Genomic DNA, 25490 nt, shown 5'->3' with positions numbered 1-25490 from the left:
ACCAAACACTGCAGTGGCATCAACTGTAAATACAAGCAATGATGTTGTCAACCCCAACGAGATGGAAACCAATGACTGGGCTGCCGAAATATTCCCTGAAGGAAATTTGCCTAATACAACAGCAATAATGGACAAAATACCAGCAATTAATCGAGGCAATGTGAAAATCCATCAAAATCGACATGTGGAGACAACCAATAATTTAAACTCAGGTAAGGCCAGCCCTCCCACTATTAAAATATATAACACTAATGTAAAGCAATTAACCATAAAACTTAAAGAAAAATTAAAACATGATCTCTTTACTATTAATATATTAAATGGGAAAAATATCCAATTAAAACTTAAGAAATTAGAAGACTTCATTGCAACTAGGGAAATGCTAGATAATGAAAATATTAATTATTTCACATATACGCCAAATGAGCTAAAACCAAGAACTCTTCTTGTAAAAGGACTTTCTGAAACCTATGATGTAGAAGATCTTAAAGACTTCATTAAAACTAAAAATTTACCATTAGATATAAAATCTATTATCAAACTTAAAGGTGGCAGATGGGTGTTGCAACTAGGTCGAGCTTCTGATTTAAGTGCCTTCAAAAAATTGCAATTCCTAATAAATAGCAAAGTCAAAATAGAAAAATATAAAACACAAGGAATAATTCTATGTCGCAATTGCCAAAGACCGGGGCATATTTCTACCAACTGCAAAATGCCTTATAGATGCTTTAAGTGCCCTGAGGCACATGAGCGTGGAAAATGTAAAATTCCTCCTAAAGAACTAAATATTGAAGAGCATGTTTCTCAAGACCCTAAAACGGGAAAAATCATAAAAACAATTGGCATTCCGGTTTACTGTGTAAACTGCAAAACTACTGGCCATGTTGCCAGTGCTAAAAACTGCCCGTATAAAATACAACTTTTAGAAAAATTAAAGGAAACTAGGGAATTACGTAAAAATTCAATTAACCCTAAAACATTAACTGCACAAAATAGCATAATAACCTCTCAAGTGGGTTCATACGCGAATGCATTAAAAATCAACCTTAAAGCCCCAAATGAGTTACCCCCTCAAAAAACTCAATCGGCAGATTTTATGAAAATGTTCGATACAGACTGTAAACGTCTTCTAGGAAAAGACTTTTTTACATGTTTAAAAAAATAGGTGAACATGTAGAATCATACAAACAATTAAAAACAGATGCTGAGAGGACACAATCCCTCTATCAGCTATTTGTTAGTCTAAAATTAGATGACTAATTTAAAAATAATATTTGTAAATGTAAATAGTATAGTGTCTAAAGTTAAAAGACACTATTTACAAATATTTATTGAACGAAACAAGCCTGACATTTTAATGCTGGCGGAAACTGGTCTCTCGGCAAAACACAAATTTGAGCTTAGAGACTATACGATACACAGACAGGATAGATTAAATAGCTCAAGAGGGGGAACTGCTATTTGTCTAAAAAATACGTATAAAAGTGAAAGACTTTCAAGTAACTTTATGAACTTAGAAGGTACAGTTATCAGAATTAGAGACCTGGGCGGTAGAAACATTATTGTAATGTCTTTATACCAAAAACCTCAAGTTACACTAAACATATTAGACCTAGAATCAATTAGTAGCATAATTGGTGCTAATGAAGCAATTATAGGTAGTGATTTAAATGCCAAACATCCGGAATGGGGAGGTAACTCCATAAATTCAAGTGGTAGGACATTAAAAGCATGGCTTGATAATAATCCTAACATTTCAATAAGACCAACAATTGGTCCAACAAGGTGTTCCACAACAACACAATCTTTTATTGACATTTTTATGACAACTCAAGGACTCTATACACCTGAGAGGTCATACAATTTGGACTTTGAATCTGATCATAGTGCTATAATGCTTTGCATAACAACTCGTCTTGAAAGGCAACAGCCAAAACAAATATTTAATTATAAAAGTTTAAATAAAAACATACTAAATAATACACTAGCAAGTGAATTACAACAACATATACTTCCAGAGGATCGAAATATTACAACTCAGGAAGTAGATTCGGCTGTTGAAGGGCTGAACACAGCTCTTCAGGCAGCTATGGAATCCTCCATGAGCAAAATTATACCTATTAGGCATACTATGAAAAAGCTTCCAGATGATATTCTACATTTTATTTCTCAAAAAAAGACTATGAGAAGAAGATTATTCAGAACAAATGATCCACAAATGGCAGTTACACTAAAAGCAATTATACGTAATATGAATAAAATAATAGAACAAAGAATATCACTGTTCGAACGAGAGTATTTAACACAAAAACTAGAAAATATAAAACCTGGTAATGACATGTTTAAAAATATAAAGGGCCTTTGTGGCAAATTATCACATAACAAAATTCCTTACATTTTAAAAGAAGGTAATAGAATAACTTCTGACAATGGCAAAGCAGATGTAATTGCAAAATCCCTTGCTCACATACAAAGTACTGTCCCTAGTTATAATAGAAGTCCTGATAGGAATATTCCCTCACTTCCTATGACACAATTTGGATTAGACTCTCTTGCCAATGGCACTGTACTAAATCCCAATAATAGACCATCTGTTTGCCTTGTGTCACCCATAGAAGTAGGTAGAACATTAAAAGCTATGAACAATAAGAAAACCAGTGGAGACAATGTCCCGAATTTCATCCTGAGAAAACTTGACCATAGGGCATGGCATTTTGCATTAACTTAGGATATTATCCAAAAAAATGGAAAACGGCTAAGATTATCCCAATTTTAAAACCGGGAAAAGATCCTACAGATGCAACCAGTTATAGACCAATTTCCTTGCTACCTTGTCTCGGCAAACTATTTGAAATAATTATACTCAATTGGCTAAATGAGCATATTGATGATGCTGAAATTTTGAGTAATAATAAATTTGGCTTTAAAAGGCAACACTCAACAACACACGTTATTAACGCTAAATGAAAAAGTAGTTGCTGGCCTAAACAAAAGAAGTGCCACTATAGCTGTTAGCTTAGATTTTGATAAAGCCTTCGATACCGTTTTCCAAGAAGGAATTGTTGAAAAAATGGAAATTACATTTGGTTTTAATAACTACATAGTTAAACTTATACATAGCTACCTATATGAGAGAAAATTATATGTATATTTTGATGAAGGTAAATCTGAAACATATGGGGTAAGAGCTGGAGTTCCCCAGGGATCAGTTTTAGGCCCTATGCTATATAATCTGTACCTAGCAGACATACCCCAACCACCTAATGAGTTACTATTAATAATATATGCTGATGACATACTAGTAGCGGCTACACGAGCAAGACAAGCTAATACAATGCTACGCCAATATCTTGCTATCCTCAAAACTTATTTTGACAAATGGGGACTAAAAATTAATGCAAACAAAAGCAAAACAATTATATTTAAAGGAAAGGGGGCCAACCTCTATAAAAATGCTAGGAAATATATTCCTAACATAGCTATTGGAAATGAGACGCTCTCAAATACAGAAACACTCAAATATTTAAGTGTTATATTTGAGCAAAATATGAGCTACATTAGGCATGTAGACAATGTCATTAAAACGGGTAGAATGGCATATCATAACTATCAATGGGTATTAAACAAAACAAGAGGACTTAATAAAACTGCTACTTTACAAGCAAATAATTAGACCAACAATGACATATTCTTTCCCAGTTTGGGCATTTATTTCATCACATCAAATGGAAAGAATTAGAATTTTCGAAAGAAAGATTATATCACACTGCCTCGGTCTTCGTAGGCAATTAACAGAACAAGGATATTACAAATGTCCTTCCTTGGAAAAAATTTATAAATTAAGTGGAATTGAAAGATTCGACAGATTTGCAATACGCACTGCCATCAATTGTCTTAAAAAATGCACTACACATTCTAATAACATGATTAAAAATTTAAATCTATCCAGTGAAGAATTTAATAGAATCAAAGAAAACAAACAATACTTACCAGCAATGAGTCTTCTACATCTTGCAGGTAATGGGGGTCTTCACGACCCAGCAGGAAAATTAATATTTTATCATAGACGTTTCAAGTCATACAATTTAACTGATCTTGTTTATAAAACAAATCAATAAAAATTAAATAAAACTGACTATTGAAATAAAACATTGTAAATATGTAAATAGTTATTTTATATTTTATTATTAAGTAGTTATAAGTAGTTGTAAGTAGTTTATAAGTAATAGATACAACTTGTGTTTTTTCCATTTTCACAAGATACAATAAAATTGACTTAATATATTATAAAAACTATGGGAACGGGCTGGCCTGCCATAATACTCAATTTTATTAAATAAATGTAATAATTCTAGATAAATAGGTAACTATGTTAGAAATAAGCTTGTTGTAATTAGACTTAAGAAATTTTTGTAAAAAACTGAATTTGGAAATAAATTGAATTGAATTGAGTGTTGAACATACACACGAACGAATAAGGGATTGTAGGCTTTTTCGATTAAGGAAAATAAACAGTTTTCTTACAAGTATGAAATAAAAATATTTCAAAGATGAACCTTAAAATTATTTTTAAAACAACTTTAAAGCAAATATTAGATGCAAATAAATATGTTTTATACTTTATTTTTCAAAATAGAGAAAATAAATCTTATATTGTTATTTTTAAACCATAAAAGAAAAAATATTTTACAACGTTCAAAAATATGTTTAGCTGAAAAGCAATACATTATATTCATTAGCTATTCAAAGTAACGTTATTTTTTTTTTGTTTTTTTTTTTTTTTTTTTTTTTTGAATTAAAAAAATAAAATAAAAGCTATTTAAAAGATATTTTTACAAAATAAATAAAAAATAATTTGTTAAATATAAAAAATATTTTTTAAATTAGAAAAAATATTTTTTAAATTAAAAAAAAAATATAAAAAAGTTGGACAATGCCAACAACACGCGGTGTTCCCAAGCGGTCCCCCATCTAAGTACTAACCGCGCCCGACGCTGCTTAATTTCGGTGATCGGACGAGAACCGATGTACTCAGCGTGGTATGGTCGTTGGCAAAGAAGCATAGTTTATTTTGCTTCATATGCCTAACAGTGAATGCTATATTAAGACAACGTCTTTTGAGTGTTGAACATACACACGAACGAATAAGGGATTGTATGCTTGTTTCGATTAAGGGAAATAAACAGTTTTCTTACAAGTATGAAATAAAAATATTTCAAAGATGAACCTTAAAATTATTTTTAAAACAACTTTAAAGCAAATATTAGATGCAAATAAATATGTTTTATACTTTATTTTTCAAAATAGAGAAAATAAATCTTATATTGTTATTTTTAAACCATAAAAGAAAAAATATTTTACAACGTTCAAAAATATGTTTAGCTGAAAATCAATACATTATATTCATTAGCTATTCAAAGTAACGTTATTTTTTTTTTGTTTTTTTTTTTGAATTAAAAAATAAAATAAAGCTATTTAAAAGATATTTTTACAAAATAAATAAAAAATTATTTGTTAAATATAAAAAATATTTTTTAAATTAGAAAAAATATTTTTTAAATTAAAAAAAAATATAAAAAAGTTGGACAATGCCAACAATACGCGGTGTTCCCAAGCGGTCCCCCATCTAAGTACTAACCGCGCCCGACGCTGCTTAATTTCGGTGATCGGACGAGAACCGATGTACTCAGCGTGGTATGGTCGTTGGCAAAGAAGCATAGTTTATTTTGCTTCATATGCCTAACAGTGAATGCTATATTAAGACAACGTCTTTTGAGTGTTGAACATACACACGAACGAATAAGGGATTGTATGCTTGTTTCGATTAAGGGAAATAAACAGTTTTCTTACAAGTATGAAATAAAAATATTTCAAAGATGAACCTTAAAATTATTTTTAAAACAACTTTAAAGCAAATATTAGATGCAAATAAATATGTTTTATACTTTATTTTTCAAAATAGAGAAAATAAATCTTATATTGTTATTTTTAAACCATAAAAGAAAAAATATTTTACAACGTTCAAAAATATGTTTAGCTGAAAATCAATACATTATATTCATTAGCTATTCAAAGTAACGTTATTTTTTTTTTGTTTTTTTTTTGAATTAAAAAAATAAAATAAAAGCTATTTAAAAGATATTTTTACAAAATAAATAAAAAATAATTTGTTAAATATAAAAAATATTTTTTAAATTAGAAAAAATATTTTTTAAATTAAAAAAAAATATAAAAAAGTTGGACAATGCCAACAACACGCGGTGTTCCCAAGCGGTCCCCCGTCTAAGTACTAACCGCGCCCGACGCTGCTTAATTTCGGTGATCGGACGAGAACCGATGTACTCAGCGTGGTATGGTCGTTGGCAAAGAAGCATAGTTTATTTTGCTTCATATGCCTAACAGTGAATGCTATATTAAGACAACGTCTTTTGAGTGTTGAACATACACACGAACGAATAAGGGATTGTATGCTTGTTTCGATTAAGGGAAATAAACAGTTTTCTTACAAGTATGAAATAAAAATATTTCAAAGATGAACCTTAAAATTATTTTTAAAACAACTTTAAAGCAAATATTAGATGCAAATAAATATGTTTTATACTTTATTTTTCAAAATAGAGAAAATAAATCTTATATTGTTATTTTTAAACCATAAAAGAAAAAATATTTTACAACGTTCAAAAATATGTTTAGCTGAAAATCAATACATTATATTCATTAGCTATTCAAAGTAACGTTATTTTTTTTTTTTTTTTTTTTTTTTTTTTTTTTTTTTTTTTTGAATTAAAAAAATAAAAGCTATTTAAAAGATATTTTTACAAAATAAATAAAAAATAATTTGTTAAATATAAAAAATATTTTTTAAATTAGAAAAACGTTATTTTTTTTTTGTTTTTTTTTTTTTTTTTTTTTTTTTTGAATTAAAAAAATAAAATAAAAGCTATTTAAAAGATATTTTTACAAAATAAATAAAAAATAATTTGTTAAATATAAAAAATATTTTTTAAATTAGAAAAAATATTTTTAAATTAAAAAAAAATATAAAAAAGTTGGACAATGCCAACAACACGCGGTGTTCCCAAGCGGTCCCCCCATCTAAGTACTAACCGCGCCCGACGCTGCTTAATTTCGGTGATCGGACGAGAACCGATGTACTCAGCGTGGTATGGTCGTTGGCAAAGAAGCATAGTTTATTTTGCTTCATATGCCTAACAGTGAATGCTATATTAAGACAACGTCTTTTGAGTGTTGAACATACACACGAACGAATAAGGGATTGTATGCTTGTTTCGATTAAGGGAAATAAACAGTTTTCTTACAAGTATGAAATAAAAATATTTCAAAGATGAACCTTAAAATTATTTTTAAAACAACTTTAAAGCAAATATTAGATGCAAATAAATATGTTTTATACTTTATTTTTCAAAATAGAGAAAATAAATCTTATATTGTTATTTTTAAACCATAAAAGAAAAAATATTTTACAACGTTCAAAAATATGTTTAGCTGAAAATCAATACATTATATTCATTAGCTATTCAAAGTAACGTTATTTTTTTTTTGTTTTTTTTTTTTTTTTTTTTTTTTTGAATTAAAAAAATAAAATAAAAGCTATTTAAAAGATATTTTTACAAAATAAATAAAAAATAATTTGTTAAATATAAAAAATATTTTTTAAATTAGAAAAAATATTTTTTAAATTAAAAAAAAAATATAAAAAAGTCGGACAATGCCAACAACACGCGGTGTTCCCAAGCGGTCCCCCATCTAAGTACTAACCGCGCCCGACGCTGCTTAATTTCGGTGATCGGACGAGAACCGATGTACTCAGCGTGGTATGGTCGTTGGCAAAGAAGCATAGTTTATTTTGCTTCATATGCCTAACAGTGAATGCTATATTAAGACAACGTCTTTTGAGTGTTGAACATACACACGAACGAATAAGGGATTGTATGCTTGTTTCGATTAAGGGAAATAAACAGTTTTCTTACAAGTATGAAATAAAAATATTTCAAAGATGAACCTTAAAATTATTTTTAAAACAACTTTAAAGCAAATATTAGATGCAAATAAATATGTTTTATACTTTATTTTTCAAAATAGAGAAAATAAATCTTATATTGTTATTTTTAAACCATAAAAGAAAAAATATTTTACAACGTTCAAAAATATGTTTAGCTGAAAATCAATACATTATATTCATTAGCTATTCAAAGTAACGTTATTTTTTTTTTGTTTTTTTTTTTGTGAATTAAAAAAATAAAATAAAAGCTATTTAAAAGATATTTTTACAAAATAAATAAAAAATAATTTGTTAAATATAAAAAATATTTTTTAAATTAGAAAAAATATTTTTTAAATTAAAAAAAATATAAAAAAGTTGGACAATGCCAACAACACGCGGTGTTCCCAAGCGGTCCACCATCTAAGTACTAACCGCGCCCGACGCTGCTTAATTTCGGTGATCGGACGAGAACCGATGTACTCAGCGTGGTATGGTCGTTGGCAAAGAAGCATAGTTTATTTTGCTTCATATGCCTAACAGTGAATGCTATATTAAGACAACGTCTTTTGAGTGTTGAACATACACACGAACGAATAAGGGATTGTATGCTTGTTTCGATTAAGGGAAATAAACAGTTTTCTTACAAGTATGAAATAAAAATATTTCAAAGATGAACCTTAAAATTATTTTTAAAACAACTTTAAAGCAAATATTAGATGCAAATAAATATGTTTTATACTTTATTTTTCAAAATAGAGAAAATAAATCTTATATTGTTATTTTTAAACCATAAAAGAAAAAATATTTTACAACGTTCAAAAATATGTTTAGCTGAAAATCAATACATTATATTCATTAGCTATTCAAAGTAACGTTATTTTTTTGTTTTTTTTTTTTTTTTTTTTGAATTAAAAAAATAAAATAAAAGCTATTAAAAAGATATTTTTACAAAATAAATAAAAAATAATTTGTTAAATATAAAAAATATTTTTTAAATTAGAAAAAATATTTTTTTAAATCAAAAAAAAAAAAATAAAAAAATTGGACAATGCCAACAACACGCGGTGTTCCCAAGCGGTCCCCCATCTAAGTACTAACCGCGCCCGACGCTGCTTAATTTCGGTGATCGGACGAGAACCGATGTACTCAGCGTGGTATGGTCGTTGGCAAAGAAGCATAGTTTATTTTGCTTCATATGCCTAACAGTGAATGCTATATTAAGACAACGTCTTTTGAGTGTTGAACATACACACGAACGAATAAGGGATTGTATGCTTGTTTCGATTAAGGGAAATAAACAGTTTTCTTACAAGTATGAAATAAAAATATTTCAAAGATGAACCTTAAAATTATTTTTAAAACAACATTAAAGCAAATATTAGATGCAAATAAATATGTTTTATAATTTATTTTTCAAAATAGAGAAAATAAATCTTATATTGTTATTTTTAAACCATAAAAGAAAAAATATTTTACAACGTTCAAAAATATGTTTAGCTGAAAATCAATACATTATATTCATTAGCTATTCAAAGTAACGTTATTTATTTTTTTTTATTTTTTTTTGAATTAAAAAAATAAAATAAAAGCTATTTAAAAGATATTTTTACAAAATAAATAAAAAATAATTTGTTAAATATAAAAAATATTTTTTAAATTAGAAAAAAATATTTTTTAAATTAAAAAAAATATAAAAAAAGTTGGACAATGCCAACAACACGCGGTGTTCCCAAGCGGTCCACCATCTAAGTACTAACCGCGCCCGACGCTGCTTAATTTCGGTGATCGGACGAGAACCGATGTACTCAGCGTGGTATGGTCGTTGGCAAAGAAGCATAGTTTATTTTGCTTCATACGCCTAACAGTGAATGCTATATTAAGACAACGTCTTTTGAGTGTTGAACATACACACGAACGAATAAGGGATTGTATGCTTGTTTCGATTAAGGGAAATAAACAGTTTTCTTACAAGTATGAAATAAAAATATTTCAAAGATGAACCTTAAAATTATTTTTAAAACAACTTTAAAGCAAATATTAGATGCAAATAAATATGTTTTATACTTTATTTTTCAAAATAGAGAAAATAAATCTTATATTGTTATTTTTAAACCATAAAAGAAAAAATATTTTACAACGTTCAAAATTATGTTTAGCTGAAAATCAATACATTATATTCATTAGCTATTCAAAGTAACGTTATTTTTTTTTTTTTTTTTTTGAATTAAAAAAATAAAATAAAAGCTATTTAAAAGATATTTTTACAAAATAAATAAAAAATAATTTGTTAAATATAAAAAATATTTTTAAATTAGAAAAAAATATTTTTTAAATTAAAAAAAATATAAAAAAAGTTGGACAATGCCAACAACACGCGGTGTTCCCAAGCGGTCCCCCATCTAAGTACTAACCGCGCCCGACGCTGCTTAATTTCGGTGATCGGACGAGAACCGATGTACTCAGCGTGGTATGGTCGTTGGCAAAGAAGCATAGTTTATTTTGCTTCATATGCCTAACAGTGAATGCTATATTAAGACAACGTCTTTTGAGTGTTGAACATACACACGAACGAATAAGGGATTGTATGCTTGTTTCGATTAAGGGAAATAAACAGTTTTCTTACAAGTATGAAATAAAAATATTTCAAAGATGAACCTTAAAATTATTTTTAAAACAACTTTAAAGCAAATATTAGATGCAAATAAATATGTTTTATACTTTATTTTTCAAAATAGAGAAAATAAATCTTATATTGTTATTTTAAACCATAAAAGAAAAAATATTTTACAACGTTCAAAAATATGTTTAGCTGAAAATCAATACATTATATTCATTAGCTATTCAAAGTAACGTTATTTTTTTGTTTTTTTTTTTTTTTTTGAATTAAAAAAATAAATAAAAGCTATTTAAAAGATATTTTTACAAAATAAATAAAAAATAATTTGTTAAATATAAAAAATATTTTTTAAATTAGAAAAAATATTTTTTAAATCAAAAAAAAAAAAAAAAAAAGTTGGACAATGCCAACAACACGCGGTGTTCCCAAGCGGTCCCCCATCTAAGTACTAACCGCGCCCGACGCTGCTTAATTTCGGTGATCGGACGAGAACCGATGTACTCAGCGTGGTATGGTCGTTGGCAAAGAAGCATAGTTTATTTTGCTTCATATGCCTAACAGTGAATGCTATATTAAGACAACGTCTTTTGAGTGTTGAACACACACACGAACGAATAAGGGATTGTATGCTTGTTTCGATTAAGGGAAATAAACAGTTTTCTTACAAGTATGAAATAAAAATATTTCAAAGATGAACCTTAAAATTATTTTAAAACAACTTTAAAGCAAATATTAGATGCAAATAAATATGTTTTATACTTTATTTTTCAAAATAGAGAAAATAAATCTTATATTGTTATTTTTAAACCATAAAAGAAAAAATATTTTACAACGTTCAAAAATATGTTTAGCTGAAAATCAATACATTATATTCATTAGCTATTCAAAGTAACGTTATTTTTTTTTTTGTTTTTTTTTTTTTTGAATTAAAAAATAAAATAAAAGCTATTTAAAAGATATTTTTACAAAATAAATAAAAAATTATTTGTTAAATATAAAAAATATTTTTTAAATTAGAAAAAATATTTTTTAAATTAAAAAAAAATATAAAAAAGTTGGACAATGCCAACAATACGCGGTGTTCCCAAGCGGTCCCCCATCTAAGTACTAACCGCGCCCGACGCTGCTTAATTTCGGTGATCGGACGAGAACCGATGTACTCAGCGTGGTATGGTCGTTGGCAAAGAAGCATAGTTTATTTTGCTTCATATGCCTAACAGTGAATGCTATATTAAGACAACGTCTTTTGAGTGTTGAACATACACACGAACGAATAAGGGATTGTATGCTTGTTTCGATTAAGGGAAATAAACAGTTTTCTTACAAGTATGAAATAAAAATATTTCAAAGATGAACCTTAAAATTATTTTTAAAACAACTTTAAAGCAAATATTAGATGCAAATAAATATGTTTTATACTTTATTTTTCAAAATAGAGAAAATAAATCTTATATTGTTATTTTTAAACCATAAAAGAAAAAATATTTTACAACGTTCAAAAATATGTTTAGCTGAAAATCAATACATTATATTCATTAGCTATTCAAAGTAACGTTATTTTTTTTTTGTTTTTTTTTGAATTAAAAAAATAAAATAAAAGCTATTTAAAAGATATTTTTACAAAATAAATAAAAAATAATTTGTTAAATATAAAAAATATTTTTTAAATTAGAAAAACGTTATTTTTTTTTTTTGTTTTTTTTTTTTTTTTTTTTTTTTTTTGAATTAAAAAATAAAATAAAAGCTATTTAAAAGATATTTTTACAAATAAATAAAAAATAATTTGTTAAATATAAAAAATATTTTTAAATTAGAAAAAATATTTTTTAAATTAAAAAAAAATATAAAAAAGTTGGACAATGCCAACAACACGCGGTGTTCCCAAGCGGTCCCCCCATCTAAGTACTAACCGCGCCCGACGCTGCTTAATTTCGGTGATCGGACGAGAACCGATGTACTCAGCGTGGTATGGTCGTTGGCAAAGAAGCATAGTTTATTTTGCTTCATATGCCTAACAGTGAATGCTATATTAAGACAACGTCTTTGAGTGTTGAACATACACACGAACGAATAAGGGATTGTATGCTTGTTTCGATTAAGGGAAATAAACAGTTTCTTACAAGTATGAAATAAAAATATTTCAAAGATGAACCTTAAAATTATTTTTAAAAACAACTTTAAAGCAAATATTAGATGCAAATAAATATGTTTTATACTTTATTTTTCAAAATAGAGAAAATAAATCTTATATTGTTATTTTTAAACCATAAAAGAAAAAATATTTTACAACGTTCAAAAATATGTTTAGCTGAAAATCAATACATTATATTCATTAGCTATTCAAAGTAACGTTATTTTTTTTTTGTTTTTTTTTTTTGAATTAAAAAAATAAAATAAAAGCTATTTAAAAGATATTTTTACAAAATAAATAAAAAATAATTTGTTAAATATAAAAATATTTTTTAAATTAGAAAAAATATTTTTTAAATTAAAAAAAAATATAAAAAAGTTGGACAATGCCAACAACACGCGGTGTTCCCAAGCGGTCCCCCATCTAAGTACTAACCGCGCCCGACGCTGCTTAATTTCGGTGATCGGACGAGAACCGATGTACTCAGCGTGGTATGGTCGTTGGCAAAGAAGCATAGTTTATTTTGCTTCATATGCCTAACAGTGAATGCTATATTAAGACAACGTCTTTTGAGTGTTGAACATACACACGAACGAATAAGGGATTGTATGCTTGTTTCGATTAAGGGAAATAAACAGTTTTCTTACAAGTATGAAATAAAAATATTTCAAAGATGAACCTTAAAATTATTTTAAAACAACATTAAAGCAAATATTAGATGCAAATAAATATGTTTTATAATTTATTTTTCAAAATAGAGAAAATAAATCTTATATTGTTATTTTTAAACCATAAAAGAAAAAATATTTTACAACGTTCAAAAATATGTTTAGCTGAAAATCAATACATTATATTCATTAGCTATTCAAAGTAACGTTATTTTTTTTTTATTTTTTTTGAATTAAAAAAATAAAATAAAAGCTATTTAAAAGATATTTTTACAAAATAAATAAAAAATAATTTGTTAAATATAAAAAATATTTTTTAAATTAGAAAAAAATATTTTTTAAATTAAAAAAAATATAAAAAAAGTTGGACAATGCCAACAACACGCGGTGTTCCCAAGCGGTCCACCATCTAAGTACTAACCGCGCCCGACGCTGCTTAATTTCGGTGATCGGACGAGAACCGATGTACTCAGCGTGGTATGGTCGTTGGCAAAGAAGCATAGTTTATTTTGCTTCATACGCCTAACAGTGAATGCTATATTAAGACAACGTCTTTTGAGTGTTGAACAGACACACGAACGAATAAGGGATTGTATGCTTGTTTCGATTAAGGGAAATAAACAGTTTTCTTACAAGTATGAAATAAAAATATTTCAAAGATGAACCTTAAAATTATTTTAAAACAACTTTAAAGCAATATTAGATGCAAATAAATATGTTTTATACTTATTTTTCAAAATAGAGAAAATAAATCTTATATTGTTATTTTAAACCATAAAAGAAAAATATTTACAACGTTCAAAATTATGTTTAGCTGAAAATCAATACATTATATTCATTAGCTATTCAAAGTAACGTTATTTTTTTTTTGAATTAAAAAAATAAAATAAAAGCTATTTAAAAAGATATTTTTACAAAATAAATAAAAAATAATTTGTTAAATATAAAAAATATTTTTAAATTAGAAAAAAATATTTTTTAAATTAAAAAAAATATAAAAAAAGTTGGACAATGCCAACAACACGCGGTGTTCCCAAGCGTCCCCCATCTAAGTACTAACCGCGCCCGACGCTGCTTAATTTCGGTGATCGGACGAGAACCGATGTACTCAGCGTGGTATGGTCGTTGGCAAAGAAGCATAGTTTATTTGCTTCATATGCCTAACAGTGAATGCTATATTAAGACAACGTCTTTTGAGTGTTGAACATACACACGAACGAATAAGGGATTGTATGCTTGTTTCGATTAAGGGAAATAAACAGTTTTCTTACAAGTATGAAATAAAAATATTTCAAAGATGAACCTTAAAATTATTTTTAAAACAACTTTAAAGCAAATATTAGATGCAAATAATATGTTTTATACTTTATTTTTCAAAATAGAGAAAATAAATCTTATATTGTTATTTTTAAACCATAAAAGAAAAAAATATTTTACAACGTTCAAAATATGTTTAGCTGAAAATCAATACATTATATTCATTAGCTATTCAAAGTAACGTTATTTTTTTTGTTTTTTTTTTTTTTGAATTAAAAAAATAAAATAAAAGCTATTTAAAAGATATTTTTACAAAATAAATAAAAATAATTTGTTAAATATAAAAAATATTTTTTAAATTAGAAAAAATATTTTTTAAATCAAAAAAAAAAAAATAAAAAAGTTGGACAATGCCAACAACACGCGGTGTTCCCAAGCGGTCCACCATCTAAGTACTAACCGCGCCCGACGCTGCTTAATTTCGGTGATCGGACGAGAACCGATGTACTCAGCGTGGTATGGTCGTTGGCAAAAGAAGCATAGTTTATTTTGCTTCATATGCCTAACAGTGAATGCTATATTAAGACAACGTCTTTTGAGTGTTGAACATACACACGAACGAATAAGGGATTGTATGCTTGTTTCGATTAAGGGAAATAAACAGTTTTCTTACAAGTATGAAATAAAATATTTCAAAGATGAACCTTAAAATTATTTTAAAACAACTTTAAAGCAAATATTAGATGCAAATAAATATGTTTTATACTTTATTTTCAAAATAGAGAAAATAAATCTTATATTGTTATTTTTAAACCATAAAAGAAAAAATATTTTACAACGTTCAAAAATATGTTTAGCTGAAAATCAATACATTATATTCATTAGCTATTCAAAGTAACGTTATTTTTTTTGTTTTTTTTTTTTTTTTGAATTAAAAAAATAAAATAAAAGCTATTTAAAAGATATTTTTACAAAATAAATAAAAAATAATTTGTTAAATATAAAAAATATTTTTAAATTAGAAAAAATATTTTTTAAATCAAAAAAAAAAAAAAAATAAAAAAGTTGGACAATGCCAACAACACGCGGTGTTCCCAAGCGGTCCCCCATCTAAGTACTAACCGCGCCCGACGCTGCTTAATTTCGGTGATCGGACGAGAACCGATGTACTCAGCGTGGTATGGTCGTTGGCAAAGAAGCATAGTTTATTTTGCTTCATATGCCTAACAGTGAATGCTATATTAAGACAACGTCTTTTGAGTGTTGAACATACACACGAACGAATAAGGGATTGTATGCTTGTTTCGATTAGGGAAATAAACAGTTTTCTTACAAGTATGAAATAAAAATATTTCAAAGATGAACCTTAAAATTATTTTTAAAACAACTTTAAAGCAAATATTAAATGCAAATAAATATGTTTTATACTTTATTTTTCAAAATAGAGAAAATAAATCTTATATTGTTATTTTTAAACCATAAAAGAAAAAATATTTTACAACGTTCAAAAATATGTTTAGCTGAAAATCAATACATTATATTCATTAGCTATTCAAAGTAACGTTATTTTTTTTGTTTTTTTTTTTTTTGAATTAAAAAAATAAAATAAAAGCTATTTAAAAGATATTTTTACAAAATAAATAAAAAATAATTTGTTAAATATAAAAAATATTTTTAAATTAGAAAAAAATATTTTTAAATCAAAAAAAAAAAAAATAAAAAAGTTGGACAATGCCAACAACACGCGGTGTTCCCAAGCGGTCCACCATCTAAGTACTAACCGCGCCCGACGCTGCTTAATTTCGGTGATCGGACGAGAACCGATGTACTCAGCGTGGTATGGTCGTTGGCAAAGAAGCATAGTTTATTTTGCTTCATATGCCTAACAGTGAATGCTATATTAAGACAACGTCTTTTGAGTGTTGAACATACACACGAACGAATAAGGGATTGTATGCTTGTTTCGATTAAGGGAAATAAACAGTTTTCTTACAAGTATGAAATAAAAATATTTCAAAGATGAACCTTAAAATTATTTTTAAAACAACTTTAAAGCAAATATTAGATGCAAATAAATATGTTTTATACTTTATTTTCAAAATAGAGAAAATAATCTTATATTGTTATTTTTAAACCATAAAAGAAAAAATATTTTACAACGTTCAAAAATATGTTTAGCTGAAAATCAATACATTATATTCATTAGCTATTCAAAGTAACGTTATTTTTTTGTTTTTTTTTTTTTTTTTTGAATTAAAAAAATAAAATAAAAGCTATTTAAAAGATATTTTTACAAAATAAATAAAAATAATTTGTTAAATATAAAAATATTTTTAAATTAGAAAAAAATATTTTTTAAATCAAAAAAAAAAAAAAAAATAAAAAAGTTGGACAATGCCAACAACACGCGGTGTTCCCAAGGCGGTCCCCCATCTAAGTACTAACCGCGCCCGACGCTGCTTAATTCGGTGATCGTACGAGAACCGATGTACTCAGCGTGGTATGGTCGTTGGCAAAGAAGCATAGTTTATTTTGCTTCATATGCCTAACAGTGAATGCTATATTAAGACAACGTCTTTTGAGTGTTGAACATACACACGAACGAATAAGGGATTGTATGCTTGTTTCGATTAAGGGAAATAAACAGTTTTCTTACAAGTATGAAATAAAAATATTTCAAAGATGAACCTTAAAATTATTTTAAAACAACTTTAAAGCAAATATTAAATGCAAATAAATATGTTTTATACTTTATTTTTCAAAATAGAGAAAATAAATCTTATATTGTTATTTTAAACCATAAAAGAAAAAATATTTACAACGTTCAAAAATATGTTTAGCTGAAAATCAATACATTATATTCATTAGCTATTCAAAGTAACGTTATTTTTTTGTTTTTTTTTTTTTGAATTAAAAAAAATAAATAAAAGCTATTTAAAAGATATTTTTACAAATAAATAAAAAATAATTTGTTAAATATAAAAAATATTTTTAAATTAGAAAAAATATTTTTAAAATCAAAAAAAAAAAAATAAAAAAGTTGGACAATGCCAACAACACGCGGTGTTCCCAAGCGGTCCCCCATCTAAGTACTAACCGCGCCCGACGCTGCTTAATTTCGGTGATCGGACGAGAACCGATGTACTCAGCGTGGTATGGTCGTTGGCAAAGAAGCATAGTTTATTTGCTTCATATGCCTAACAGTGAATGCTATATTAAGACAACGTCTTTTGAGTGTTGAACATACACACGAACGAATAAGGGATTGTATGCTTGTTTCGATTAAGGGAAATAAACAGTTTTCTTACAAGTATGAAATAAAAATATTTCAAGATGAACCTTAAAATTATTTTTAAAAACAACTTTAAAGCAAATATTAGATGCAATAAATATGTTTTATACTTTATTTTTCAAAATAGAGAAAATAAATCTTATATTGTTATTTTAAAACCATAAAAGAAAAAATATTTACAACGTTCAAAAATATGTTTAGCTGAAAATCAATACATTATATTCATTAGCTATTCAAAGTAACGTTATTTTTTTTTTTTTTTTTTTTGAATTAAAAAAATAAAATAAAAGCTATTTAAAAGATATTTTTACAAAATAAATAAAAAATAATTTGTTAAATATAAAAAATATTTTTAAATTAGAAAAAATATTTTTAAATCAAAAAAAAAAAAAAAATAAAAAAGTTGGACAATGCCAACAACACGCGGTGTTCCCAAGCGGTCCCCCATCTAAGTACTAACCGCGCCCGACGCTGCTTAATTTCGGTGATCGGACGAGAACCGATGTACTCAGCGTGGTATGGTCGTTGGCAAAGAAGCATAGTTTATTTTGCTTCATATGCCTAACAGTGAATGCTATATTAAGACACGTCTTTGAGTGTTGAACATACACACGAACGAATAAGGGATTGTATGCTTGTTTCGATTAAGGGAAATAAACAGTTTTCTTACAAGTAGAAATAAAAATATTTCAAAGATGAACCTTAAAATTATTTTTAAAACACTTTAAAGCAAATATTAGATGCAAATAAATATGTTTTATACTTTATTTTTCAAATAGAGAAAATAAATCTTATATTGTTATTTTAAAAACCATAAAAGAAAAAATATTTTACAACGTTCAAAAATATGTTTAGCTGAAAATCAATACATTATATTCATTAGCTATTCAAAGTAACGTTATTTTTTTTGTTTTTTTTTTTTTTTTGAATTAAAAAAATAAAATAAAAGCTATTTAAAAGATATTTTTACAAAATAAATAAAAATAATTTGTTAAATATAAAAATATTTTTAAATTAGAAAAAATATTTTTAAATCAAAAAAAAAAAAAAAAAATAAAAAAGTTGGACAATGCCAACAACACGCGGTGTTCCCAAGCGGTCCCCCATCTAAGTACTAACCGCGCCCGACGCTGCTTAATTTCGGTGATCGGACGAGAACCGATGTACTCAGCGTGGTATGGTCGTTGGCAAAGAAGCATAGTTTATTTTGCTTCATATGCCTAACAGTGAATGCTATATTAAGACAACGTCTTTTGAGTGTTGAACATACACACGAACGAATAAGGGATTGTATCTTGTTTCGATTAAGGGAAATAAACAGTTTTCTTACAAGTATGAAATAAAAATATTTCAAAGATGAACCTTAAAATTATTTTTAAAACAACTTTAAAGCAAATATTAGATGCAATAAATATGTTTATACTTTATTTTTCAAAATAGAGAAATAAATCTTATTGTTATTTTTAAACCATAAAAGAAAAAATATTTACAACGTTCAAAAATTTGTTTAGCTGAAAATCAATACATTATATTCATTAGCTATTCAAAGTAACGTTATTTTTTTTTGTTTTTTTTTTTTTTTGAATTAAAAAAATAAATAAAAGCTATTTAAAAGATATTTTTACAAAATAAATAAAAAATAATTTGTTAAATATAAAAATATTTTTTAAATTAGAAAAAATATTTTTTAAATCAAAAAAAAAAAAAAAATAAAAAAGTTGGACAATGCCAACAACACGCGGTGTTCCCAAGCGGTCCCCCATCTAAGTACTAACCGCGCCCGACGCTGCTTAATTTCGGTGATCGGACGAGAACCGATGTACTCAGCGTGGTATGGTCGTTGGCAAAGAAGCATAGTTTATTTTGCTTCATATGCCTAACAGTGAATGCTATATTAAGACAACGTCTTTGAGTGTTGAACATACACACGAACGAATAAGGGATTGTATGCTTGTTTCGATTAAGGGAAATAAACATGTTTCTTACAAGGATGAATAAAATATTTCAAAGATGAACCTTAAAATTATTTTAAAAACACTTTAAGCAAATATTAGATGCAAATAAATATGTTTTATACTTTATTTTTCAAAATAGAGAAAATAAATCTTATATTGTTATTTTAAACCATAAAGAAAAAATATTTTACAACGTTCAAAAATATGTTTAGCTGAAAATCAATACATTATATTCATTAGCTATTCAAAGTAACGTTATTTTTTTTGTTTTTTTTTTTTTTTTTGAATTAAAAAATAAAATAAAAGCTATTTAAAAGATATTGTTACAAAATAAATAAAAAATAATTGTTAAGTATAAAAAATATTTTTAAATTAGAAAAAATATTTTTAAATCAAAAAAAAAAAAAAAAAAAAAAAGTTGGACAATGCCAACAACACGCGGTGTTCCCAAGCGGTCCCCCATCTAAGTACTAACCGCGCCCGACGCTGCTTAATTTCGGTGATCGGACAGAACCGATGTACTCAGCGTGGTATGGTCGTTGGCAAAGAAGCATAGTTTATTTTGCTTCATATGCCTAACAGTGAAATGCTATATTAAGACAACGTCTTTTGAGTGTTGAACATACACACCAACGATAAGGATTGTATGCTTGTTTCGATTAAGGAAATAAACAGTTTTCTTACAAGTATGAAATAAAAATATTTCAAAGATGAACCTTAAAATTATTTTTAAAAAACTTTAAAAGCAAATATTAGATGCAAATAAATATGTTTTATACTTTATTTTTCAAAATAGAGAAAATAAATCTTATATTGTTATTTTTAAACCATAAAAGAAAAATATTTTACAACGTTCAAAAATATGTTTAGCTGAAAATCAACATTATATTCATTAGCTATTCAAAGTAACGTTATTTTTTTTGTTTTTTTTTTTTTTTTGAATTAAAAATATAAATAAAAGCTATTTAAAGATATTTTTACAAAATAATAAAAATATTTGTTAAATATAAAAAATATTTTTTAAATTAGAAAAAATATTTTTTAATCAAAAAAAAAAAATAAAAAGTTGGACAATGCCAACACACGCGGTGTACCCAAGCGGTTCCCCCATCTAAGTACTACCGCGCCCGACGCTGCTTAATTTCGGTGATCGGACGAGAACCGATGTACTCAGCGTGGTATGGTCGTTGGCAAAGAAGCATAGTTTATTTTGCTTCATATGCCTAACAGTGAATGCTATATTAAGACAACGTCTTTTGAGTGTTGAACATACACACGAACGAATAAGGGATTGTATGCTTGTTTCGATTAAGGGAATAAACATTTTTTCTTACAAGTATGAATAAAAATATTTCAAAGATGAACTTAACATTTTTTTAAAACAACTTTAAAGCAATATTAGATGCAAATAATATGTTTATACTTATTTTTCAAAATAGAGAAATAAATCTTATATTGTTATTTTAAAACATAAAAGAAAAAATATTTTACAACGTTCAAAATATGTTTAGCTGAAAATCAATACATTATATTCATTAGCTTCTTCAAAGTAACGTTATTTTTTTTGTTGTTTTTTTTTTGAATTAAAAAAAAATAAATAAAGCTATTTAAAAGATATTTTTACAAAATAAATAAAAAATAATTTGTTAAATATAAAAATATTTTTTAAATTAGAAAAAATATTTTTTAAATCAAAAAAAAAAAAATAAAAAGTTGGACATGCCAACAACACGCGGTGTTCCCACGGTCTTCCATCTAAGTACTAACCGCGCCGACGCTGCTTAATTTCGGTGATCGACGAGAACCGATGACTCAGCGTGGTATGGTCGTTGGCAAAGAAGCATAGTTTATTTTGCTTCATATGCCTAACAGTGAATGCTATATTAAGACAACGTCTTTTGAGTGTTGAACATACACACGAACGAATAAGGGATTGTATGCTTGTTTCGATTAAGGGAAATAAACAGTTTCTCAAGTATGAATAAAATATTTCAAAGATGAACCTTAAAATTTATTTTTAACAACTTTAATGCAAATATTAGATGCAAATAAATATGTTTTATACTTTATTTTTTCAAAATAGAGAAAATAAATCTTATATTGTTTATTTTTAAACCATAAAAGAAAAAATATTTTACAACGTTTCAAATATGTTTAGCTGAAAATCAATACATTATATCATTAGCTATTCAAGTAACGTTATTTTTTTTGTTTTTTTTTTTTTTTTTTTGAATTAAAAAATAAAATAAAAGCTATTTAAAAGATATTTTTACAAATAAATAAAAAAAATAATTTGTTAATTAAAAATATTTTTTAAATTAGAAAAAATATTTTTTAAATCAAAAAAAAAAAAAAAATAAAAAGTTGGACAATGCCAACAACACGCGGTGTTCCCAAGCGGTCTCCATCTAAGTACTAACCGCGCCCGACGCCGCTCTTATTTCGGTGATCGGACGAGAACCGATGTACTCAGCGTGGTATGGTCGTTGGCAAAGAAGCATAGTTTATTTTGCTTCATATGCCTACAGTGAATGCTATATCAAGACAACGTCTTTTGAGTGTTGAACATACACACGAACGAATAAGGGATTGTATGCTTGTTTCGATTAAGGGAATAACAGTTTCTTACAGTATGAAATAAAAATATTTCAAAGATGAACCTTAAAATTTATTTTTAAACAACTTTAAAGCAAATATTAGATGCAATAATATGTTTTATACTTTATTTTTCAAAATCGAAAAATAATCTTATATTGTTATTTTTAAACCATAAAAGAAAAATATTTTACAACGTTCAAAAATATGTTTAGCTGAAAATCAATACATATATTCATTAGCTTTCAAAGTAACGTTATTTTTTTTGGTTTTTTTTTTTTTTGAATTAAAAAATAAAATAAAAGCTATTTAAAAGATATTTTTACAAAATAAATAAAAATAATTTGTTAAATTAAAAAATATTTTTAAATTAGAAAAATATTTTTTAATCAAAAAAAAAAAAAAAAATAAAAAGTTGGACAATGCCAACAACACGCGGTGTTCCCAAGCGGTCCTCCATCTAGTACTAACCGCGCCCGACGCTGCTTAATTTCGGTGATCGGACGAGAACCGATGTACTCAGCGTGGTATGGTCGTTGGCCAAGAAGCATAGTTATTTTGCTTCATATGCCTAACAGTGAATGCTATATCAAGACAACGTCTTTTGAGTGTTGAACATACACACGAACGAATAAGGGATTGTATGCTTGTTTCGATTAAGGGAAATAAACAGTTTCTTACAAGTATGAAATAATATTTCAAAGATGAACCTTAAAATATTTTTAAAACAACTTTAAAGCAAATATTAGATGCAAATAAATATGTTTTTTACTTTATTTTTCAAAATAGAGAATAAATCTTATATTGTTATTTTTAACCATAAAAAGAAAAAATATTACAACGTTCAAAAATATGTTTTAGCTGAAAATCAATACATTATATTCATTAGCTATTCAAAGTAACGTTATTTTTTTTTGTTTTTTTTTTTGAATTAAAAAAATAAAATAAAAGCTATTTAAAGATATTTTACAAATAAATAAAAATAATTGTTAAATATAAAAAATATTTTTTAAAATTAGAAAAAATATTTTTACATCAAAAAAAAAATATTTTACAACGTTCAAAAATATGTTTAAGCTGAAAATCAATACATATATTCATTCTATTCAAAGTAACGTTTTTATTTTTTTGTTTTTTTTTTTTTTTTTTGAATTAAAAAAATAAAATAAAAGCTATTTAAAGATATTTTTACAAAATAAATAAAAAATAATTTGTTAAATATAAAAACTATTTTTTAAATAGAAAAATATTTTTTAAATCAAAAAAAAAATAAAAAAGTTGGACAATGCCAACAACACGCGGTGTTCCCAAGCGTCCTCCATCTAAGTACTAAACCGCGCCCGACGCTGCTTAATTTCGGTGATCGGACGAGAACCGATTACTCAGCGTGGTATGGTCGTTGGCAAAGAAGCATAGTTATTTTGCTTCATATGCCTAACAGTGAATGCTATATTAAGACAACGTCTTTTGAGTGTTGAACATACACACAACGAATAAGGGATTGTATGCTTGTTTTCGATTAAGGGAAATAAACAGTTTTCTTACAAGTATGAAATAAAAATATTTCAAAGATGAACCTTAAAATTATTTTTAAAACAACTTTAAAGCAATATTAGATGCAAATACATATGTTTTATACTTTATTTTTCAAAATAGAGAAATAAATCTTATATGTTATTTTTAAACCATAAAAGAAAAAATATTTTTACAACGTTCAAAAATATGTTTAGCTGAAAATCAATACATATATTCATTAGCTATTCAAAGTAACGTTATTTTTTTTTTTTTTTTTTTTTTTTTGAATTCAAAAAATAAATAAAAGCTATTTAAAAGATATTTTTTACAAAATAAATAAAAATAATTTGTTAATATAAAAATATTTTTAAATTAGAAAAATATTTTTTAAATCAAAAAAAAAAAAAAATAAAAAAGTTGGACAATGCCCCACGCGGTGTTCCCAAGCGTCCTCCATCTAAGTACTAACCGCGCCCGACGCTGCTTAATTTCGGTGATCGGACGAGAACGATGTACTCAGCGTGTATGGTCGTTGGCAAAGAAGCATAGTTTATTTTGCTTCATATGCCTACAGTGAATGCTATATTAAGACAACGTCTTTTGAGTGTTGAACATACACACGAACGAATAAGGGATTGTATGCTTGTTTCGATTAAGGGAAATAAACAGTTTTCTTACAAGTATGAAATAAAAATATTTCAAAGATGAACCTTAAAATTATTTTTAAAAACACACTTTAAAGCAAATATTAGATTGCAAATAATATGTTTTATACTTTATTTTTTCAAAATAGAGAAAATAAATCTTATATTGTTATTTTTAAAAACCATAAAAGAAAAAATATTTTACAACGTTCAAAAATATGTTTAGCTGAAAATCAATACATTATATTCATTAGCTATTCAAAGTAACGTTATTTTTTTTTTGTTTTTTTTTTTTTTTGAATTAAAAAAACAAAATAAAAGCTATTTAAAGATATTTTTTACAAAATAAATAAAAAATATTTTTAAATATAAAAAATTTTTTAAATTAGAAAAAATATTTTTTAAATCAAAAAAAAAAAAAATAAAGTTGGACAATGCCAACAACACGCGGTGTTCCCAGCGGTCCCCCTCTAAGTACTACCGCGCCCGACGCTGCTTAATTTCGGTGATCGACGAGAACCGATGTACTCAGCGTGGTATGGTCGTTGGCAAAGAAGCATAGTTTATTTTGCTTCATATGCCTAACAGTGAATGCTATATTAAGACAACGTCTTTTGAGTGTTTGACATACACCCGAACGAATAGGGATTGTATGCTTTTTTCGATAAGGGAAATACAGTTTTCTTACAAGTATGAAATAAAATATTTCAAAGATGAACCTTAAAATTATTTTTAAAACAACTTTAAAGCAAATATTAGATGCAATAAATATGTTTATACTTTATTTTTCAAATATAGAGAAAATAAATCT

General features: G+C 26.4%; 19 non-coding genes and 10 pseudogenes across 19 annotated transcripts; all 29 read right to left on the bottom strand.

The window, feature by feature from the left end:
- Positions 1-4934: 4934 nt before the first annotated feature.
- On the bottom strand, positions 4935-5053 carry LOC131805232 (5S ribosomal RNA). The gene has a single exon (XR_009343592.1). It is a non-coding gene; the product is annotated as a 5S ribosomal RNA (ribosomal RNA).
- A 536-nt stretch (positions 5054-5589) lies between these two features.
- Positions 5590-5708, bottom strand: LOC131805161 (5S ribosomal RNA). The gene has a single exon (XR_009343557.1). It is a non-coding gene; the product is annotated as a 5S ribosomal RNA (ribosomal RNA).
- A 537-nt stretch (positions 5709-6245) lies between these two features.
- On the bottom strand, positions 6246-6364 carry LOC131805184 (5S ribosomal RNA). The gene has a single exon (XR_009343580.1). It is a non-coding gene; the product is annotated as a 5S ribosomal RNA (ribosomal RNA).
- Positions 6365-7057: 693 nt separating this feature from the next.
- On the bottom strand, positions 7058-7177 carry LOC131805206 (5S ribosomal RNA; annotated as a pseudogene).
- Positions 7178-7730: 553 nt separating this feature from the next.
- Positions 7731-7849, bottom strand: LOC131805221 (5S ribosomal RNA). Its single transcript, XR_009343591.1, has one exon. It is a non-coding gene; the product is annotated as a 5S ribosomal RNA (ribosomal RNA).
- A 539-nt stretch (positions 7850-8388) lies between these two features.
- LOC131805182 (5S ribosomal RNA) lies at positions 8389-8507 on the bottom strand. The gene has a single exon (XR_009343578.1). It is a non-coding gene; the product is annotated as a 5S ribosomal RNA (ribosomal RNA).
- Positions 8508-9054: 547 nt separating this feature from the next.
- LOC131805210 (5S ribosomal RNA) lies at positions 9055-9173 on the bottom strand. Its single transcript, XR_009343590.1, has one exon. It is a non-coding gene; the product is annotated as a 5S ribosomal RNA (ribosomal RNA).
- Positions 9174-9713: 540 nt separating this feature from the next.
- LOC131805181 (5S ribosomal RNA) lies at positions 9714-9832 on the bottom strand. The gene has a single exon (XR_009343577.1). It is a non-coding gene; the product is annotated as a 5S ribosomal RNA (ribosomal RNA).
- A 535-nt stretch (positions 9833-10367) lies between these two features.
- Positions 10368-10486, bottom strand: LOC131805199 (5S ribosomal RNA). Its single transcript, XR_009343589.1, has one exon. It is a non-coding gene; the product is annotated as a 5S ribosomal RNA (ribosomal RNA).
- Positions 10487-11026: 540 nt separating this feature from the next.
- Positions 11027-11145, bottom strand: LOC131805188 (5S ribosomal RNA). Its single transcript, XR_009343584.1, has one exon. It is a non-coding gene; the product is annotated as a 5S ribosomal RNA (ribosomal RNA).
- A 540-nt stretch (positions 11146-11685) lies between these two features.
- LOC131805160 (5S ribosomal RNA) lies at positions 11686-11804 on the bottom strand. Its single transcript, XR_009343556.1, has one exon. It is a non-coding gene; the product is annotated as a 5S ribosomal RNA (ribosomal RNA).
- A 678-nt stretch (positions 11805-12482) lies between these two features.
- LOC131805205 (5S ribosomal RNA) lies at positions 12483-12602 on the bottom strand (annotated as a pseudogene).
- A 537-nt stretch (positions 12603-13139) lies between these two features.
- Positions 13140-13258, bottom strand: LOC131805177 (5S ribosomal RNA). The gene has a single exon (XR_009343573.1). It is a non-coding gene; the product is annotated as a 5S ribosomal RNA (ribosomal RNA).
- A 535-nt stretch (positions 13259-13793) lies between these two features.
- LOC131805180 (5S ribosomal RNA) lies at positions 13794-13912 on the bottom strand. Its single transcript, XR_009343576.1, has one exon. It is a non-coding gene; the product is annotated as a 5S ribosomal RNA (ribosomal RNA).
- Positions 13913-14433: 521 nt separating this feature from the next.
- LOC131805218 (5S ribosomal RNA) lies at positions 14434-14551 on the bottom strand (annotated as a pseudogene).
- Positions 14552-15089: 538 nt separating this feature from the next.
- LOC131805179 (5S ribosomal RNA) lies at positions 15090-15208 on the bottom strand. The gene has a single exon (XR_009343575.1). It is a non-coding gene; the product is annotated as a 5S ribosomal RNA (ribosomal RNA).
- A 543-nt stretch (positions 15209-15751) lies between these two features.
- LOC131805166 (5S ribosomal RNA) lies at positions 15752-15870 on the bottom strand. Its single transcript, XR_009343562.1, has one exon. It is a non-coding gene; the product is annotated as a 5S ribosomal RNA (ribosomal RNA).
- A 540-nt stretch (positions 15871-16410) lies between these two features.
- LOC131805178 (5S ribosomal RNA) lies at positions 16411-16529 on the bottom strand. Its single transcript, XR_009343574.1, has one exon. It is a non-coding gene; the product is annotated as a 5S ribosomal RNA (ribosomal RNA).
- A 544-nt stretch (positions 16530-17073) lies between these two features.
- LOC131805230 (5S ribosomal RNA) lies at positions 17074-17192 on the bottom strand (annotated as a pseudogene).
- Positions 17193-17726: 534 nt separating this feature from the next.
- Positions 17727-17845, bottom strand: LOC131805155 (5S ribosomal RNA). The gene has a single exon (XR_009343551.1). It is a non-coding gene; the product is annotated as a 5S ribosomal RNA (ribosomal RNA).
- Positions 17846-18381: 536 nt separating this feature from the next.
- Positions 18382-18500, bottom strand: LOC131805144 (5S ribosomal RNA). Its single transcript, XR_009343540.1, has one exon. It is a non-coding gene; the product is annotated as a 5S ribosomal RNA (ribosomal RNA).
- A 540-nt stretch (positions 18501-19040) lies between these two features.
- Positions 19041-19159, bottom strand: LOC131805133 (5S ribosomal RNA). Its single transcript, XR_009343529.1, has one exon. It is a non-coding gene; the product is annotated as a 5S ribosomal RNA (ribosomal RNA).
- Positions 19160-19696: 537 nt separating this feature from the next.
- LOC131805326 (5S ribosomal RNA) lies at positions 19697-19815 on the bottom strand. Its single transcript, XR_009343649.1, has one exon. It is a non-coding gene; the product is annotated as a 5S ribosomal RNA (ribosomal RNA).
- A 536-nt stretch (positions 19816-20351) lies between these two features.
- Positions 20352-20469, bottom strand: LOC131805223 (5S ribosomal RNA; annotated as a pseudogene).
- A 530-nt stretch (positions 20470-20999) lies between these two features.
- On the bottom strand, positions 21000-21117 carry LOC131805258 (5S ribosomal RNA; annotated as a pseudogene).
- A 1180-nt stretch (positions 21118-22297) lies between these two features.
- Positions 22298-22416, bottom strand: LOC131805250 (5S ribosomal RNA; annotated as a pseudogene).
- Positions 22417-22943: 527 nt separating this feature from the next.
- On the bottom strand, positions 22944-23061 carry LOC131805213 (5S ribosomal RNA; annotated as a pseudogene).
- Positions 23062-23806: 745 nt separating this feature from the next.
- On the bottom strand, positions 23807-23924 carry LOC131805257 (5S ribosomal RNA; annotated as a pseudogene).
- A 1190-nt stretch (positions 23925-25114) lies between these two features.
- On the bottom strand, positions 25115-25229 carry LOC131805254 (5S ribosomal RNA; annotated as a pseudogene).
- Between the last annotated feature and the right edge of the window lie 261 nt (positions 25230-25490).

The sequence above is a fragment of the Musca domestica genome, unplaced genomic scaffold (assembly GCF_030504385.1).
Source record: "Musca domestica strain aabys unplaced genomic scaffold, Musca_domestica.polishedcontigs.V.1.1 5, whole genome shotgun sequence".
NCBI lineage: Eukaryota > Metazoa > Arthropoda > Insecta > Diptera > Muscidae > Musca > Musca domestica.
Note: the sequence above shows the minus strand (reverse complement) of the source record. Positions and strands in the feature narration are given on the sequence as shown.